The sequence below is a fragment of the Lissotriton vulgaris genome, chromosome 7 (genome assembly GCF_964263255.1).
Source record: "Lissotriton vulgaris chromosome 7, aLisVul1.2, whole genome shotgun sequence".
Classification (NCBI taxonomy): Eukaryota; Metazoa; Chordata; class Amphibia; order Caudata; family Salamandridae; genus Lissotriton; species Lissotriton vulgaris.
This window is the reverse complement of record NC_141695.1, coordinates 1,694,048,643-1,694,062,764: the sequence shown is the minus strand read 5'-3', so window position 1 is coordinate 1,694,062,764 and position 14,122 is coordinate 1,694,048,643.

The following is a 14,122-nucleotide window of genomic DNA, read 5'->3' as shown; positions in this document are numbered from 1 at the left end:
TGAGAGCAGATTAGGGAGCCATGCTGGCTACTCTTTTCAACAAGCATTTGCAATGCAATAGGTTTCGCATTAGGAAAGTATGAGCTATTGGTACTGTAAATGACAATGTTTTTAAATATGTGTTGGCTTTGAAAATATATAAATTAATAGCATTGTTATTCACAAAGCCAATAGCTTACACTTTCCTAATGCGAGTTCTATTGGCTATGGCAATGCTTGTTGGTAGCAAGCAAGGACAGTGCTGTTGTGGTGATGATTGATGCTGTTGTGGTGCTGAGTGATGAAGTGGTTGGGCTGAGTGATGTGGTGGTGTATTAGAGTGATGTGGTGGTGTATTAGAGTGATGTGGTGGTGCCTCAGAGTGATGTGGTGGTGTCCCTGAGTGATGTAGTGGTGTCCCTGAGTGATGTAGTGGTGTCCTTGAGTGATGTGGTGGTGTTCCTGAGTGATATGGTGGTGTTCCCGAGTGATGTGGTGGTGTCCTTGAGTGATGTGGTGGTGTTCCTGAGTGATGTGGTGGTGCCCCTGATTGATGTGGTGGTATTCCTGAGTGATGTGGTGGTGTTCCTGAGTGAAGTGGTGGTGTCTGTGAGTGATGTGGTGGTGCCCCTGAGTGATGCCCCTGAGTGATGTGGTGGTGCCCCTGAGTGATGCGGTGGTGTCCCTGAGTGATGTGGTGGTGTCCTTGAGTGATGTGGTGGTGTCCTTGAGTGATGTGGTGGTGTTCCTGAGTGATGTGGTGGTGCCTCAGAGTGATGTGGTGGTGTTCCTGAGTGATGTGGTGGTGTCCCTGAGTGATGTGGTGGTGTTCCTGAGTGATGTGGTGGTGTCCTTGAGTGATGTGGTGGTGTTCCTGAGTGATGTGGTGGTGCCCCTGATTGGTGTGGTGGTATTCCTTAGTGATGTGGTGGTGTTCCTGTGTGATGTGGTGGTGTTCCTGAGTGATGTGGTGGTGTCCATGGGTGATGTGGTGGTGTCCCTGAGTGATGTGGTGGTGCCCCAGAGTGATGCCCCTGAGTGATGTGGTGGTGCCCCTGAGTGATGTGGTGGTGTCCGTGAGTGATGTGGTGGTGTTCCTGAGTGATGTGGTGGTGTCCCAGAGTGATGTGGTGGTGTACCAGAGTGATGTGGTGGTGTCCCAGAGTGATGCGATGGTGCCCTATAGTGATGCGATGGTATCCTATAGTGATGCAATGGTGTCCTATAGTGATGCGGTTGTGTCCTATAGTGATGTGGTGGTGTCCCCGAGTGATGTGGTGGTGTTCCAGAGTGATGTGGTGGTGTCCCGGAGTGATGTGGTGGTGTCCCAGAGTGATGCAATGGTGTCCTATAGTGATGCGATGGTGTCCTATAGTGATGCGATGATGTCCTATAGTGATGTGGTGGTGTCCTAGAGTGATATGGTGGTGTCTCTGAGTGATGTGGTGGTGTTGTGTGGCGTGCAGCAGTGTGTGGCATGCAGCAGTGTGTGGCATGCAGCAGTGTGTGGCATGCAGCAGTGTGAGGCGTGCAGCAGTGTGCGGTGTGTAGTGTGCAGCAGTGTGCAGCATGCAGCATTGTGAGTAATGCAGAATTGTGTAGCATGCAGCAGTATGTAGCGTGAAGCAGTGTGCAGCAGTGTGAGGCGGGCAGCAGTGTGAGGCGTACAGCAGTGTGAGGCGTGCAGCAGTGTGAGGCGTGCAGCAGTGTGAGGCGTGCAGCAGTGTGTGGCGTGCAGCTGGGTGAGGCGTGCAGCAGTGTGAGTCGTGCAGCAGTGTGAGTTATACAGTAATATGAGTAATTCTGCAGTGTGAGGCGTGCATCAGTGTGACATGTGCAGCATTGTGAGGCATGCAGCAGTGTGCATCTTCCTTCAGTGTGAGACATGCAGCAGTGTGTGGTGTGCAGTCGGTTGAGGCATGATTTGAGGGGGTGTGAGGTTTATAGGGTGTGTGAGGGTGAGAGTGTGTGTGTGTGTGTGATGGTGAGAGGTTGTGTGTGGGTGAGAGGGTGTGTGAGGGGGAGTGTTGGTGTTTGAGTTTGAGGGTGTTAGGAAGTGAATGTGAGAGAGTGTGAGGGTGAGTGAGTTTGAGAGGGTGTGTGATTCTGATAGGGTGTGTGAGAGTGTGTGTGACTTGAGAATGTGATTGAGGGTGTGTAAGGGTGTGTGAGTGTTATTGTGTGTGAGGGTGAGCGGGTGTGAGGGGGTGTGAGGGTGAGGGTGTGTGATTTTTGATGGTGTGTGGGGGTGTGATGGTGACGTTGTGTGAGTGTCAGAATCCACCGTGTTGCGCCTCCCTAGCCATGAAACTACGTTTCCCATGATCCTTTTCGAAATTACCAGGAAGTACTTAAGGGGAGGAGACACGCTTCCGGGTGTGTGTTATCCTGATTCCGTCCAACTCCTGAAACGTCATTTTTGGTGGGATACTGTAAAGACTGATGTGCCCACCTGGATAGAACAGTGTGAGACCTGCGCAAGTGCTAAGAACGTGACGGGAAAGAAGAAAGGCCTACTGATGCCTTTGCCTTCGCCCTGAAGACCGTGGCAGAACATCAGCCTAGATTTTGTTACGGCACTACCCCCTGATCAGGGTAAATCGGCCATATTAGTGGTCATAGACAGTCTCACTTAATTGGGACATTCCATCCCATGTGTTAATCTTCCTACTGCAGGCCAAACAGCTCAACTACTGTTAACTAATGTCATCCGGTTACAGAGCGTGCCCGAGGTCATTGTGTCAGACAGGGGCCCTCAATTCGTTGCAAGATTCTGGAAAGTATGGTGTCAGGCTTTGCATATCCAATCCTCGCTCTCCACCAGCTTCCACCCACAAACCAATGGGCAGACGGAGCGATTAAACCAGACACTGAAAAAATATCTTCGCTGTTACCCAGCAGACGCCCAGGAGTCGTGGGTTTCAATGTTATGGATGGCCGAGGTAGCGTATAATAACGCTTGGCATAGTTCAGTGGGGGTCTCTCCGTTTCTTGCTACCTATGGTTTTGATGCAAGAATCCTTCCGGTGCACATCCCTGAGGAGGTGTCTCAGCAGGCAACGGTTATGGGACAGATGCGGAAGATTCATAGCATTCACAGACAGATAAGGGTGCATTTGATGAGGGCAATGATGGAATACAAGAAATGGGAGGATCGTCATCGGATAGAAGGTCCCACTTATCAGGTCGGTGATAGGGTGTGGTTATCCACTCGTAACATCAAATTCAAGCTACGCAGTGTGTTCCATCCCCGTTATATCGGGCCCTACATAATTGTGAAACGGATTAATCTGGTGGCGTTTAAACTGAAACTGCCTGGTTCACTACGGATACATCCGGTGTTTCACTGAAGCCTTTTGAAGCCGGCTTACTCTACTAGGAGACGTGCCCCTCCTCCTGTGGTTGGAGATATGGGGCTTGAGTATGAGGTCCGGAGCATCAAGGACTCGAAATGGAGAAGGGGTGTCTTGTGGTACCTGGTGTCTTGGAAAGGTTACTCGGCGGAGGACGATTCATGGGAGCCTGTGGGGAATATGCATGCTCCTGCTGCGATTCGCTCCTTCCATCGTAGGTGTCCCTTGCGGCCTGGGCCTAGGAGGCGCTAGGGAGGGGGACATACTGTCAGAATCCACCGTGTTGCGCCTGCCTAGCCATGAAACTACGTTTCCCATGATCTTTTTCGAAATTACCAGGAAGTACTTCAGGGGAGGAGACACGCTTCCGGGTGCGTGTTATCCTGATTCCGTCCTCGGCGTGGGAGCAGTCTCTCTGCACGCCAGTTCCTGTTCCAAAGGTTTGGATCTCTCGGAGGTCTTTTGGATCCGAGGTAGGATCCGGTCATCTGGGGAATTCCTTTTGTTTACGCGCCGAGTTCCCGGCAGCGGTAAGACTTTGCTCTTGATTCCTATTTACGTGTTACTGGGTACACGTTTGACCGCGGCTGCGGTGGTGTGTTTCCGGGTGCTCATGTACATTCCTATAATGATACGAGGATTGTATCATTTCTAGAACTGCCGTCAAGAAGTGTGGTGACAGTGGTTATAGTCACGGTCGCGGTGGTGAAGTAACCACGCGTTACCGGGCTTTCCTGGCTATATACTATATCCAAAAAATCCCTGAACACAGTAGCGGAGCGCGGTGGTGATTTAACTATGCGTTACCGTGTATTTAGTTGGGACAGGTGTTCTTTAAAGGAACAGAATGCCGTGGTGGACGCAACTACGTGTTGCTGTATACTTTTATTGTTTTTGGGAAGCTTTTACATCTTTTCAAGTTTAACATTCAACAGGGGCCGTAAGGGGCGGAGTGTTGTGGTTCTTGCCTACTACACACTTCCGTATTCTCAGCTCTTTGTTTGGGAATCGGTTTAGTTCGAATGGAAATTCATTCTTTCTGTTGACTCTATGGACCCCCAAATACATCATGCCCTCTGTGCTGCCATGTGGTATGTTATAGGTGGTTTGTTTAAATGCACAGTATTGTTTGAAGTGCCCAAACTGAATGAAACCCCTATTCACATCTTGTTATGTTTTCCATAGGGAATCCAAAGGCAGTATTGGAGTGACTAGATTGGCTCATTATCGAGGGTCTTTTCTTTTATACAAGCAGGTACACTTCGGTGCATCTTTAGCAAGACTTTATGAGAGTAGCATTATGTTTTAACCTAGTGTTTACTGAAGGTGTTTTTTGTCGTTACAGGTGTCCCATCCCTGCTGTTCCTTTCCTTTTCCTTTCCTTTGTTTTTTATTTTAGTTTGTTATTTTTTCCCTCACCTAATGGCTCGAACACCCTGTATACTTACATCAGGGTGTTGGTGACATTTGAAGGTGGAACCATTAGTGCATCAACTGAATCCCGTGGAGGTAAACCTGACAGAATAACACACCCACAAAAGTTACTCTACCTGATCCAGTTGTTGCATAATGGCTACCATGGATGATGTCCTGCAGGCTCTGCTTTTGGTACAACAGGAGCTGGCCTCCTTCAAAACAGAAGTCACTGCATTAAGAGAAAAGGTAGACAGGTTGTCTAGGAATCCCTTTGATGCTTCCTTGCCACAGATACGGGTACAGGTCACGGTTCCTCCCCCTATCCCTCTGGCCAGTCCAGAGAGGCATTCGGGGGATCCAACTAAGACTCAGGGGTTTCTAACGCAGATTTTGCTCTATTTTTCTTGCAAACCAGCCTCGTTCCCTAACAACCATTCGAGGGTGGCGTTTGCCATTTCTTACCGTATAGGCGATGCTGCTAACTGGGCGGTGCCCTTGGTAAGAAACAAGGATCCTGTTCTTTCCGATTGGTCAGCATTCCGCACTGAGTTCGAAAAGGTGTTTGATAGAAGGGCCACTACTCTTAGTGCGGATAGGGAACTCTTGGAACTAAGACAAGGCAAATCTGATTTGATAACCTACTTAACCAAGTTTAACAGATTGGTGGCTGAGACCTCGTGGCCTGAAGAGAAGAGAATGTCCTTATTTTACCAAGGGTTACGGGATGGACTAAAGGATGTCATTGCCCAAATAGATCCCCAACCAGCCACTTGTGTAGTTATGGTTAATTTAACCCTGAGACTGGATGGTAGAATGGCAGATACTGGAGGCGAGAGGACAAGATGGGATAGGGGCCCTTCCAGACCTGATTTGACTCCCCGTAGGGCTTTGCCTTCTACCGAGAATACTACAGAACCTATGGAAATAGGGGCGGTCCGGGCCCCACTGACCAGAGAAGAGAAAGAAAGTCGTAGAATATCTGGGCTGTGCATGTCCTGTGACAAGAAAGGCCATTATGTCAGAGAATGCCCATCCAAACCTAAAACTTCAGGGGGATGGAACAGAACCAAAAGAGTAGCCATCACAGCGGTGAGTGCGCAGGATGAGGCGAGTGGGATAACTGAAGGGAACATGAGGGAGGTACAGCCCTGGAAAGTTCCCTCTTTAACTGTATTAACCCTGCTCGAATCAGAATCACATATCTTGTTGCCCATGAGGTTGGAGTGTCAATTACAGGTACACCAAGTGATGGTTATGATCGATTCAGGGGCCACTGGGAATTTTTATTAATAGCGGGTTAGTGTTGTCTCTATCATTGGACAGAGTCCCCAGAGACACTCCTGAAGAAGTCCTAGCGGTGGATGGGAAACCATTGATTTCAGGTCTAATTACGGAACAATCCGAGAGGGTAACTTTGTCTGTAGAAGTAAAAGATGGCAGGCATAGGGAGGAGCTGTCCCTTAATATTATTGAAGCCCCCCAGTATGAGGTGATATTGGGGATGCCTTTGTTAAGCCATCACAACCCATCAATCAACTGGAAGGAAAAGGCAGTACAGTTCTCGTCCGCGGAATGTAAGTCACTTATGGAGGGCATAAGATCGCGCTGTTTTCACCAACGATGATTCCCCTGTTGGTGGCTACGGCAGCAGAAAAAGCAGTGAGTTTGCCTATTGAGTATCAGAGATACAAGGATGTCTTCAGTGAAAGCAAGGCAGAGCAACTTCCCCCGCATAGGCTGTATGATTGTAGAATAGATTTAGTAGAGGGGGCCACCATTCCGTCATGCAGGGTTTATGCATTGTCCAACCCAGAAACAACGCACTTAAAGGAGTATTTGGACCATTACGTTGACATAGGGTTTATCAGGCCATCCAGATCTCCTGCCGCTTCTCCCCTGTTTTTCATCAAAAAGGCTAATGGGGATCTGAGAGCCTGTGTGGATTATCGTATGTTAAATAAAAACACCATAAGAAACAGATATCTACTGCCCCTTATCTCGGTATTGTTGGACCAAGTAAGATATGCCAGGGTGTTTACCAGGCTGGATCTAAGAGGGGCGTATCACTTGGTCCGCGTCCGAGAGGGGAACGAGTGGAAGACCGCTTTCAAAACGAGATACGGCCTATATGAGTATACTGTAATGCCGTTCGGCCTGTGCAACGCCCCGGCGGCTTTTCAGTACTTTCTGAATTACGTTTTGAAAGAGTTTGTGGACATCAGTGCAGCGGTGTACATAGACGACATCCTGATATACTCGGAGGACACCACAGCCCACAAACAACATGTAGTAGAAATACTACAGAAACTGAGAGAACATAGGCTGTTTTGCTAAATTAGCAAGTGTGAATTCAGTGTGGCCACAGTTGAGTTCCTAGGTGTTATGCTAAGTCATAAGGGTCTACAAATGTCCGAAAGAAAGATACAAGCAGTGCAGGAATGGTCTACACCCACCTGTGTGAAAGAAGTACAGAGCTTCCTAGGCTTTGCTAATTATTACCGCCGGTTTATCCTGCGGTTCTCTCAGGTGGCTGTTCCTTTAACAAGACTGCTCAGGAAAGGAGTTAAGTTCCAGTGGTCCCCTGAAGCTGCAGAGGCTTTTGCTTACCTGAAAAAAGCATTTACAAGTGCCCCAATTCTGGCTCATCCAAGGCCAGAATACCCATACATCGTAGAAGCCGATGCATCTGATGAGGCCATAGGGGCCGTTCTGTCCCAGAGGGATAAGGATACCGGACAACTCTACCCTGTCGCGTATCTGTCCAAAAAACTGAGTCTGTCCGAAAAGAATTACACCATAGCTGAGAAAGAACTGTTAGCTATAAAAAAGGGCTTTCCAAGAATGGCGACAGTATCAGTGGGGGGCCAAGTTCCCTGTCACTGTCTTCACCAACCACAGAAATCTTCAGTGCATGAAGACAGCCAAACATCTCACGCAGAGACAGATGCGATGGATGTTGTTCTTCTCGGAGTACGATTTCACCATCACTTTTAGGCCTGGTGTGGAAAATCTGAAAGCAGACTCCCTCTCCCGACGTGATCAGGTCGAGGAAACAGGTAGCAAAGATACAAAGATGGCAATTGTGAATCCAGAAAAGGTGATCTGTGCAATCCTGGCGAACACCTTTTTGGATGTTATCCATAAGTCTAAGGATCAGAGTGCATGGGTTCTTTGGGCCACAATGGGTGCCAATCGCACACTAAAACAAGGACTGCCTTTTCAGGACAATAGGTTGTATCTTCCCACTCCGGCGTTGCAAAGGAAGGCTTTTGTTTGGTGTCATGATTCCCTGTTGGCTGGTCATCAGGGAGTACAAAAGACCGTACAACTCCTGAAACATAATTTTTGGTGGGATACTGTAAAGACGGATGTGCCCACCTGGATAGAACAGTGTGAGACCTGTGCGCCTGCTAAGAACGTGGCAGGAAAGAAGAAAGGCCTACTGATGCCTTTGCCTTCGCCCAGAAGACCGTGGCAGAACATCAGCCTAGATTTTGTTACAGGACTACCCCCTGATCAGGGTAAATCGGCCATATTAGTGGTCTTAGACATACTCACTAAATTGGGACATTTCATCCCATGTGTTAATCTTGCTACTGCAGGCCAAACAGCTCAACTACTGTTAACTAATGTCATCCGGTTACACGGTGTGCCCGAGGTCATTGTGTCAGACAGGGGCCCTCAATTCGTTGCGAGATTCTGGAAAGTATGGTGTCAGGCTTTGCATATCCAATCCTCACTCTCCACCAGCTTCCACCCACAAACCGATGGGTAGAAGGAGCGATTAAACCAGACACTGAAAAAATATCTTCGTTGTTACGCAGCAGACGCCCAGGAGTCGTGGGTTTCAATGTTATGGATGGCCGAGGTAGCGTATAATAACGCTTGGCATAGTTCAGTGGGGGTCTCTCAGTTTCTTGCTACCTATGGTTTTGATGCAAGAATCCTTCCGGTGCACATCCCTGAGGAGGTGTCTCGGCAGCCAACGGTAATGGGACAGATTCGGAAGATTCATAGCATTCACAGACAGAGAAGGGTGCATTTGATGAGGGCAAAGATGGAATACAAGAAATGGGAGGATCGTCATCGGATAGAGGGTCCCACTTATCAGGAGGGTGATAGGGTGTGGTTATCCACTCGTAACATCAAATTCAAGCTACGCAGTGTATTCCATCCCTGTCATATCGGGCCCTACATTGTTGTGAAATGGATTAATCCGGTGGCGTTTAAACTGAAACTGCCTGGTTCACTACGGATAAATCCGGTGTTTCACTGCAGCCTTTTGAAGCCGGCTCACTCTGCTGGGAGACGTGCCCCTCCTCCTGTGGTTGGAGATATGGGGCTTGAGTATGAGGTCCCGAGAATCAAGGACTCGAAATGGAGAAGGGGTGTCTTGTGGTACCTGGTGTCTTGGAAAGGTTACTCGGCGGAGGACGATTCATGGGAGCCTGTGGGGAATGTGCATGCTCCTGCTGCGATTTTCTCCTTCCATCGTAGGTGTCCCTTGCGGCCTGGGCCTAGAAGGCGCTAGGGAGTGGGACATACTGTCAGAATCCACCGTGTTGCGCCTGCCTAGCCATGAAACTACGTTTCCCATGATCCTTTTCGAAATTACCAGGAAGTACTTCAGGGGAGGAGACACGCTTCCGGGTGCGTGTTATCCTGATTCCGTCCTCGGCGTGGGAGCAGTCTCTCTGCACGCCAGTTCCTGTTCCAAAGGTTTGGATCTCTCTGAGGTCTTTTGGATCCGAGGTAGGATCCGCTCATCTGGGGAGTTCCTTTTGTTTACGCGCCGAGTTCCTGGCAGCGGTAAGACTTTGCTCTCAATTCCTATTTACCGGTTGCCGGGTACACGTTTGACCGCGGCTGCGGTGGGGTGTTTCCGGGTGCTCATGTACATTCCTATAATGATACGAGGATTGTATCATTTCTAGAACTGCCGTCATGTGGTGACAGTGGTTATAGTCACGGAGCGCGGTGGTGAAGTAACCACGCGTTACCGGGCTTCCCTGGCTATATACTATATCCAAAAAATCCCTGAACACAGTAGCGGAGTGCTGTGGTGATTTAACTACGCGTTACCGTGTATTTAGTTGGGACAGGTGTTATTTAAATAAACAGAACGCCGTGGTGGACGCAACTACGCGTTGCTGTATACTTTTATTGTTTTTGGGAAGCTTTCACATCTTTTCAAGTTTAACATTCAACAGGGGCCGTGAAGGGCGGAGTGTTGTGGTTCTTGCCTCCTACACACTTCCGTATCCTCAGCTCTTTGTTTGGGAATCGGTTTGGTTCGAATGGAAATTCATTCTTTCTGTTGACTCTATGGACCCCCAAATACATCATGCCCTCTGTGCTGCCATGTGGTATGTTATAGGTGGTTTGTTTAAATGCACAGTATTGTTTGAAATGCCCAAACTGAATGAAACCCCTATTCACATCTTGTTATGTTTTCCATAGGGAATCCAAAGGCAGTATTGGAGTGACTAGATTGGCTCATTATTGAGGGTCTTTTCTTTTATACAAGCAGGTACAGTTCGGTGCATGTCTAGCGAGACTTTATGAAAGTAGCATTATGTTTTAACCTAGTATTTTCTGAAGGTGTTTTTTGTCGTTACAGGTGTCCCTTCCCTGCTGGTCCTTTCCGTTTCCCTTACTTTGTTTTTTATTTTAGTTTATTATTTTTTCCCTCGCCTAATGGCTTGAACACCCTGTATACTTACATCAGGGTGTTGGTGACATTTGGAGGTGGAACCATAAGTGCATCAACTGGATCCCGTGGAGGTAAACCTGACAGTGAGTGTGAGATGGTGTGTGAGGTTGAAAGTGTGTGTGAGGGTGGCATGGTTTGGGAGTGTGTGTGATGTTTGGTGAGTGTGTGAGGTTGAGGGAGTGTGTGAGGGTGAGGGGGTGTGAGGGTGTGGTTGTTTGTGGGGGTGTGAGGCTGAGTGTGTGACGGTGTGTGATGATGAGTGTGTGAGGGGGTGTGAGTGTGAGGGGGTGTAAGTGTGTGAGGGTGTGGGGTGAGTGCTTGTCTGTGTGTGTGTGTATGTTTTTTATAGTGGAGTATTATTTCTTTTTTTGGTGTGTGTATTGTGTGTTGTGTGTGTTTTCGTATTGTAATTAGTCCTTTCTTTATTTTGATTTCGAGTGTTTGTTAGTAAAAATGGCGGAAGTGATACTGTTCCCCAACGCTACTTAAGATGTTGTGGGTAGCGGTCTATTTTTTTTTGTTATTATTCCCCATTTTTGATTGACGTCTTTCTCATCCAATGAGATTGCTACGTTGTGTTACGTAGCGTTGTAATTGCTGCGCGTCAATTATGAAATTCCCAGATTCTCGTTGCCGCCGTTTGTGGAAGGCGTGCCGTGTTTCCTGTGTGGTTGCTGCGTCGCCTGACGGGTAAAGTTATTTTTTTATTTATTTTAATTGTTTTGTGTTTTATTATGTAGTGTTTCTCCTGTATATATATCTCTTGCATAGGCTTTGTTTTTGTAAGTTATTTTTTCCTTCGTTATACTCATTTTAATCGGCGTGTGTATGTACGCAATGTATACCTCTAGAATGTTAATACTATATTAATTTTATTTGTTTTGTGATGTATTGGAATTAATATATTGCAAAAGCTTATTTTATTTATTGTACTACGGATACATATTGTTAAACTGTGTGTTTTACATTGACAGTTTGTTTTTTATGTTGTTTAATATTCACTGTGTATTTGTATCAGGCGTTTTTTTTTTTTTGCATGTATTTTGTTGTTGTTCAAAAGTGATATTTTTTGATTTCCCCTCTGCAGCATAACTTTGTAGTCCATTTAATGGTATCGAAAATACATTTTTTTTTAATGAAAACATACATGTGTGTAAGCGGATGCCTCACAGTCCGATGTTGGACCTTAAACTCCATCTTTCTGTCTATTGTTAATTTTGGTTTTGTGAGTACTTGTAATTGTTGCTGGTTTTGTGGTGTATTTGACCGATATACACACAGTTTTGTTTTGAATTACTTGTGAAAGGCTGTGAAGTGACAGGCCATTTCGATTAAGCACTCGTCAAGACTGCCTCTGTTTTTTTCCCCTAGTGCATTAAATTTTTTTGTTTTGTGAAATATTTGAATCAATATATTGCAAAAGTTTTTTTTATGGTTCTACTGCTACATGTTCTTAATCTGTGTGTCTCTTACATTGACAGTTTTTTATTTTTTTTGTTTAATAATCACTGTGTATTTGTATCGTCCGTTTTTTGCATGTATTGTGCTGTTGTTCCAAAGTGAAATTTTTGGATGTCCCCTCTGCAGCATAAATTAGTACTACGTTTAATCTTATAGAGAATATTTTTTTTTCTTTTATTAAAACATACATGTGTGTAAGCGGAAGCCTCACAGTCCTATGCCAGACCTTAAACTCCATCTTTGTGTCTATTGTTAATTTTTTTTTTGTGAGTACTTGTAATTGTTGCTGGTATGCGGTGTATTTGGCCGATATACACACAGTTCTGTTTCGAATTAGAAGTGAAAGGCCGTGAAGAGACAGGGCATTCGGATTAAGCACTGTTCAAGACAGCCTGTGTTTTTGTACTTTCCTCTATGTTTACGATGGTAAAATGTACAAAACGCACCAGTGTCATTTCGCAGTGTTTTTTTCCAAAAGTATGTTTTTTTTGTTTTGTTTTAATTTCATCATGCTGCACATCTTTAAACCAGTGTGAAAGTCAATAGGTCTTAAAAGTGAGACCCATTGTCGTTGTTATTATTTCTTTTCTAAAGTTAGCGTAGTGTTTAGCTATTATTGGTGTTATTGTGTGTGCGTGGAGTTTGATGTTGGGTTTTGAGAGCGTAGTTGTATGTTGGAGTTTTATGGTGTATATGGATGTTGGTTTTTGAGTGTGAGCTTGTGTGTGTATGTGTGTGTGTGTGTGTGTATATTTGGAATAGTGGATTTTTAGTTCTAATTTTTTTGTTGTGTGTTTTGTGTATGTGTGTGTTTTCGTTTTGCAAGGTGATAATTTTTTTCTTTTGTGTGTGAGTGTTGTATGTGTATATATTGTTGGAAAGTATGTGAAAATGGCGGATGTGCTAATGTCCCCTAACGCTACTCATGTTTTTTTAATGTAGCGATCTAGTCTTTTTCTGTCTTTTTTTTTTATTGTTTTCTTCACAATTCAGAGAAGAGAGAATACAAATTAATAGTACAAGATAAACATGGGAAAGCAATAACAAAATAGCAGAATGAAAATTAAAGCCATAACAAACACAATTCTCAAGCAGTAAATGACTAAACAACATTTGGCGTAGCAGGTAAATACGTCACGCTCAAAACCAAAATTAAAATGAACTTTTGAATAAGCATAAACATTCAAGTAATAAAGGATTCCCAAATATTATCACATTTCAAAAGAGAGAGCGTGCCTCTCAATTTAGCCAAGGCATTTTCCATAATATAAATATCATTAATCAAGTACCACCATTCAATGATGTGTGGAGGTTTAGGGGAGATCCAGGCACGTGCAACCACCAGTTTAGCACATACTTATATAATAGTGACCACAGCTTGTTGAGGACGGGATACTGGATGAATATCAAGCAGAACCAGGGGAGCCGTAAGAGAAGGAGAGTTATCCAATTTAGATTTCATGATTTTGTCCAGAGCTAACCAAAACTCGGACAGCACTGGGCAAGAAAATAGCATATGCTCCAGATCTGCAGCAAAAATGCCACATTTTGGGCATTTGGTTCTGTCATTAGGCGTGTTAGTGGTGGACCATTTAGATATCCTTTCAGGTGTGTGGTAGAGCATACAACTAGTTTTAAATTGCTGGAGCCTCAAGCTAGAAGATTGAACAAGACTATTAATATTGCAAAGAGATGTAGTGATGATAGTGGGGGAAATGTTAAGCCCTAATTTAGATCTCCATTTATTGGATAAAGTGGTACAATCGTTGGTTTTATACGTCTTGAGACACCGATAGCCCATGCTAATTAAAGATTCTTTCTTAACTGAGTAAAAACAGTCCCAAATATCGGAATCTATTATTTCTCATATTTTCATCTTACGTATGAAGGAATCATAAATTTGCATATATTTAAACTGCATTGGTTCAGTTACTTTATATAAAATTCCTAGTGTCTCGAAGCTTAACAAATCACACGTACCAAATATATCCCCCAATGTTTTTATGCTATGAGCAAGCCAGATATTTGCCTGATTATCACTAAATATCACTGGAAGTCCAGGATTACCCCATAATGGTAGTTTAAGATGAAAAAAAGAAATTTTACAAAAAGTCAATATATTAAACCATATTTTAACCGTATCCCTGTCGGTCTTGAATTTAACTCTTTTAAAATAATTGGGGTCATTAACTCTTAGCAA